Source organism: Arachis ipaensis, chromosome B09 (assembly GCF_000816755.2).
Source record: "Arachis ipaensis cultivar K30076 chromosome B09, Araip1.1, whole genome shotgun sequence".
Classification (NCBI taxonomy): domain Eukaryota; kingdom Viridiplantae; phylum Streptophyta; class Magnoliopsida; order Fabales; family Fabaceae; genus Arachis; species Arachis ipaensis.
The window spans coordinates 35,792,065-35,797,796 of NC_029793.2; the positions used below are offsets into that span (position 1 = coordinate 35,792,065).

Consider the following 5,732-nt stretch of genomic DNA (forward strand, 5'->3'; position numbering starts at 1 on the left):
GATTTTTTTGTCGAAAAACAAAAAAATGAATTAGCATAAATTACAGACGGAAAACAGAATCCGTCGATAATTTTGTCGGTAAAATTAATTTTTTTTGTAGAAAATGGTTACAGACTGAAAATCTGTCTGTAATTAAATAGACAAAACACTATATTTTATTAAAAATCCGTCTGTAATTTAAAATATTCCGTCGAAAATATTAAAATAAAGATTTGACCAAACGAGCTCTTCCTCATTTCCCGTGTCTCTTCCCCGCACCTCCACGCCCATCCCCTCCAAATGCTCTATCGGTAGCGCGTCTCAGCCTTGCACCGCCGTCTTACCTTGCGCCGCCGTCGCACCGAACCTCCATTGCACTGAACTTCCATCGCCACGAAACTCCGTCACACCCCTTCCCGACTCTTCTCTGTGTGTTGCTGATTCCCTTTCAAACCCTAATATGCATTTCTCTGCCACCGTCTTCGTCGCCTCCGTCGCCTCCGTCCTCATCCTCTTCACCTTCTCCTGCGTTCACTCTTTCTACCTTCCCGGTGTCGCCCCTCGAGATTTTCAAATCGTACGTCTTCCATTTTTCTATCTCTTTCTGAGATTCGCGTTCTCCTCTCTCTTATTCGAATTTATGCGCTACTTGTTTCATTAATTTCTTGATCAAAGCTATTCTCACAGAAATCATAAGTGCATTTCTCGCTCATGTGTTGCTTAGTTGATGTGTTTTTCTCTTCGATCTCGCCTCAGCCGTGCAGGTAACCCTAATCAGAAGGAGGTGCTGTGAGGTTTTTGTTGTATTTTGTTGATGTATTTTGTTGTTGTTATGAGATTTTTTCCAATTTTCATACAGTATGGATAATATTGTAGTAAAGAGTACTACTACTTTGGGTTTTATATATATAATAATGCTTTTTCTGTCATTGAAACATGAAATAGTAGCAGCAGGAGATAACAATTACAATGATCCATACTTTTGTTTGAATTTTGAAGAAATTTGATGGTGTATGCAGTAGCTGGGATTGATAAACCCTAGGATTGTGATTTAATTGGAGGTCAGTTTTTTCTTCTTCAAGCTCTTAATGATTTACAATCATAGTTATTATTTGTTTATTTATTTATTGTTTGATTATTTCTGGATTTTTTTTTTAGAATTTTAAGATTTAGTAATTAATTCTTTTACTTCTTGTTCATTGTGGGTATGGGTGCAGTGGAGACGAGATGTTGTTTTCGCGGGCTATGAGGTCGCCATACAAAAGGATGTTTCTGCTGAAAAGATGATATTTGGTGTGGCTGAGATTGATCCTGAAAGAAAAGCAGAGCTAATCAAGGTTGAATGAATCTTTTTTATGTCACTTAAGCCTAACCTAACACTTTCACATGCTCTTAATTTATGTCTGAACATGCTTTTCATGAATATTTTTGTTGATGGTAGATGAGTTCATTGATAATAAGGTACTTGTGTATTTAACATACAGAATGAGTTATTTTCCTATGAAGACTTTGAAAATATAGATCAATTTGATGCATTGAGTTAAGATTTTTTATGTCAACCTTGGTGTTAAGGACATTTTCTTTTCTGGCATACTAGTTATAAACTTATAATTAATAATAAATAAAATATTCTTTGAATGTTTTTCTATTTTAAATAGCTTTTTTCTTGCAGATGTTGTAAGGGATTAAATTAGATGGTAAATACTCAATGTTGCTAATTAATAATGCAAGTTGAATGTTTACATTTATTTCCCATTTATTATCTGCAGCTTGCATCATCTCTTGGTCCGCGCTTCTATTCTAACATTTTCAAACGCAAGCAAATATCAGAAACGGGCGCTCAACAAGTACTGGCCGCTTTCTTTAATTGGTTTTTATTTTCTTTTGGTTACATCAAGAGTAAAGTTAAAGCATATTTTTGATAGGTTTGTAAATATAAGATGTCTTTTATTCTCAACAATTTTGAACATTTTTTATCTAGAGTACAGGATACATAAAGGAGTTTGAAACCTTTTTTTTTCTGTGGAACACTTGAAACCTTATGAGAACGAGCTAATAAAGTGATACTTTTGCAAATGCTACTGGATACACAAGCTGTTAAGACAATCCTTCTTGAAATTCCTTCCCTTGGTAGACAGGTGATCTAACTTCTGCAAATACTTTTTAGTCATCTTTCCTTCCCTTGGAGCTTAAATCTAGGGAATCTGAACTCCACATTTCAAGAGTTGGTGAATTTACTATGTTGCTGTTCCTTTTACCAGTAGCATTTAATTTTCTTTTCAGTTATAGTTTTTATATAGAAGATATTGATAATGAAATTTTCAAGTGAAAATTTTCACCATTTTTCATCCTTAAACATAATTAGAATGTTGCATCAATATTGATCTTCAGCCAGTCGTTTGGTGGCACTCTCCATCTCACTGGTAAGCTATTTTTTCCTTTTAGGTTCTATTAACTGGTGGTTCTTTTTCTCATATATGTTGTTATAGTCAGATTCTAATTGTCAGTTAGTGGAGTTAGTAAGTTAGTAAGTATAGAAACTTCAGTTATAGTATGGGTGCTTCCAATCTCCAGCTCAAGCTTATCAGTTATTACTTCACTTGAGTTCTTACTTCTCAGATTGGGAGACAAAAGGAGAAAAAATGAAGAAGATGGGGTTGGGAGTTCCTGCTCTTCCATTTACCTTTGTGGCTCACCTTCTAGCGGTGGCTGCTATTGTCATGGTCTTGCTTTAGAACATACACTTCAGAGGTGGCTTAGCTTGGGAAGCTACCAACAAAAATCTGATATTCAATGTATGTTTCTTGTTTCATCTTGCTCTTTACTCTCTATTTGCTATTATTTTTGGGACTATGATGCATTGATATATGGCTCTTCTTGATTCTTACTCTGTTTCATTTGGTCCTCTGTTGAATGAACCTTAACTGAATTTGGTGGATATATATATGAACCTTAACCATGGAACTGATATATCTTGGTTGATAAACATAGTTGTGTTGTTGCTGCTTTATTTTATTTTCTTTTTTTATTAAAAATGCGTTAAAGTAAGTTGTTATTTGTTAGTTCCAAGGGTGCATTCTAAGCACTACGGAAATGTAGATATTGTTTTAGAGTGAAAATAAGTAATTTAGGTATGTACATGCTTAGAATACTTATTAATATGTAATTTGGCCATATATACATATGCAAGTGCGATATATAAAAAAAAAAAAAGAAGTGTATATAAGAAGTGATATAAATAAAACAAGAGGCTCTTATAGGAAGGACAATAATTCTAAATTTGGAAATGAAGAAATGATCAAAAGCAGAGGAGATATAAGATAGCGTTGCCATTTGGAAGGAGGCAAGCTCAAATTGATATGTGTATGCTATGTTATTTTTTTAGCATGTTTATGTTGTTTATAATTTTTTTCATACAGCAATGTTTGTAAATTCCTATTTTTTATATGAAAACTTGTCAATATCAGCCTCATGGCATTCAAGTTGAACGAAATAAATTAAATAAGTATGATCATCCTCTATTGGGATGTATTATATATTAAACCAAAATTGGAGTTATCCACGAAAAATTACGGTAGAGCATAGCAGTTTAAAAATATCTTTGAGGTGGACTTAATTTTACTGAAAATGAGGTGTACATCATATATATATCAGTTCTATGGTTAAGGTTCATATATCTTGCCTTTAGTTTGAGTTCCATGGTTTCAGTGATTGATTGATTACCTTAAAGTTATTAGAGACTAATATTGTATATTTTGTGGACAGTTTACAATTTACACTTTACATATCTACCACTATATTGGTTTCTCAGTTTCTTGCTTAGTATTTCATACTAGTATTTACTTCAATCTTGTAAAGTTTCACATTTTTTTTGTTTACTTTAACTATTTTAAAAAGGCTCTTTAAGTTTTATTTTTTTCTTTCTATCTTTTCTATTTATTATCGGGCCCCAACCCTCATAAACAAGGGTCCCAACAATTCATTGCTTGCAGGCTCCACATGCTTATCCTTCGATTCTTCGGTGTGAATTTCATATACTAATACATTCATGTGGTTTCAAATCAAATAATAAATGAGGCAAAGGGTACTCCTTAGTCCTTAAAGGCTTAAACTACTTTATTTAGATGCTTTTGTTATTTTTTTCTCCTACCATTACGTTGATGAATTAGTAACTAAACTGATTTGGGACTGGGTTTAATTTTTAATACGATATATAATATTACAGAAGTTGAAGTTACTAATCTATATTAAGCCCCTTATATATTGACTATTATTATATATAAATGTCAATATATAACTGAATTTTCTATACTTACTGATAAGTTTCTATACTTGCGATTTTTCTCTTTTAGTTAGTGGAGTTCCACCTGATGCATTCTGTGAAACTGGTCAGCTGTGAAGCAGGTTTGATCTTAATCCCAGGATAAATATTTTGCCATAAATTTACTAGTTGAACTTTTTGTTGTTGTTGAAGTTATGTGGCAATTTTAACAACCATTCCCCATGATTATGTTATTTTTGTTCCTCTTCTCTTTCCATAACTCTTTAACCACCTATGACAATATCCTGATTGATTCTTTTTATAAACCTTTTTAAGAAAATCTCCCCATCTTCTCCACCGTTATATTGTAATAATTGCTAACATGTCATAGTACATTGTAAGGCCTCCTTTCTCATTTGGGTCTCTGATTTCTTATTTTTTAAAATTTTCATATTTTAATGAGAAGTCCTTTGTATGATTGGAATGCCATGGAAAAAGAAGGATACTCGTGGTGGATACACCGTGCACAGAATTTATATGATGAATTTAGGATCGATCACTTATAAACCTTGTTCGCCTAGATTTTCACATTTTAAACTTTGGGGCTATTGAAATAAATTGGGAATTTCAACCAGTAACTCTGAAGTTTGAAATGAGGGACAAGAATGGCCATTCTGTGTTATTGATCTGATCTGATTTCATTTGGTTATATTTGCAGCTCTGATTCCTTTGACGGAGTTTAGAGAGCAAGAGATTATGAAAAGGTTAATATAATGGAAGAGTGTAAAAACAATTATTTGTTCTTATTGAAGATTTTGTTGAGTCTACCAAAAAAATTTTTCCTTCTTTAACGGCACCATTGAAGTTGCCGAGGCCGGTGGTTTTCTTAGCATGGAATCTGTCTTCCTTGTTACTCTTGGAATTGCCCTCCTCATCCTCCTGGGGCTATGAATCCATGGTCAAATACAACACCTATCTAAGGTATTAACAATCTCTCTACTTTTTCAAAAGTAATCCAATATTAAATGGATTGCTAACTTTAAGTTGATGATATGATAATAAGTTATCCTCCTTCACTTTTTCTTAATCCTATAACACATTGCTAGGCTTCTAAAATCTGTCCATGTCCTATTTTTTGACACCAGAAACTGCACATGCTCAGTCCAATGCAAACAAATCAAAGAAGAAGAAGTAGATGAACAAATACTTTCAAGTTTCAGCCACACAAGAGTCTACCATGGAGTGAAGAATCATGTAACTCAGATTAGATTAGAGAGTTTAAACTTTAAAGAGAGTATGAGAAAATAGTTTTAAAATTTAGGCTGAAAGCCCTGCTCTTCTCTGTTGTAGTTTAAAAGAAATTTTGGGGTATCTTTTTTATTGAGAAAGTGAGATATTGGATAATGGTGTTGAAAAATAACATCCAATTTTATAGGTATCATGTAATGAATATTATGTTTATCTATGTGATTTTTGGCTTTCTTTTTTTCAA

The 5,732-nt window shown here is 33.0% G+C and overlaps 1 long non-coding RNA gene across 19 annotated transcripts; it reads left to right on the forward strand.

Moving 5' to 3' along the window:
* On the forward strand, positions 210-5,732 carry LOC107617636. Of its 19 annotated transcripts, XR_002353464.1 has the most exons (9): positions 210-556; positions 667-743; positions 925-1,040; positions 1,197-1,316; positions 1,749-1,826; positions 1,961-2,774; positions 4,332-4,383; positions 4,959-5,221; positions 5,386-5,732. It is a non-coding gene; the product is annotated as an uncharacterized LOC107617636 (long non-coding RNA). The 19 variants fall into 19 exon arrangements; XR_001615011.2 differs by having other exon boundaries at positions 211-556; positions 1,749-2,774; XR_001615009.2 differs by having other exon boundaries at positions 211-556; positions 928-1,040; positions 1,749-2,774.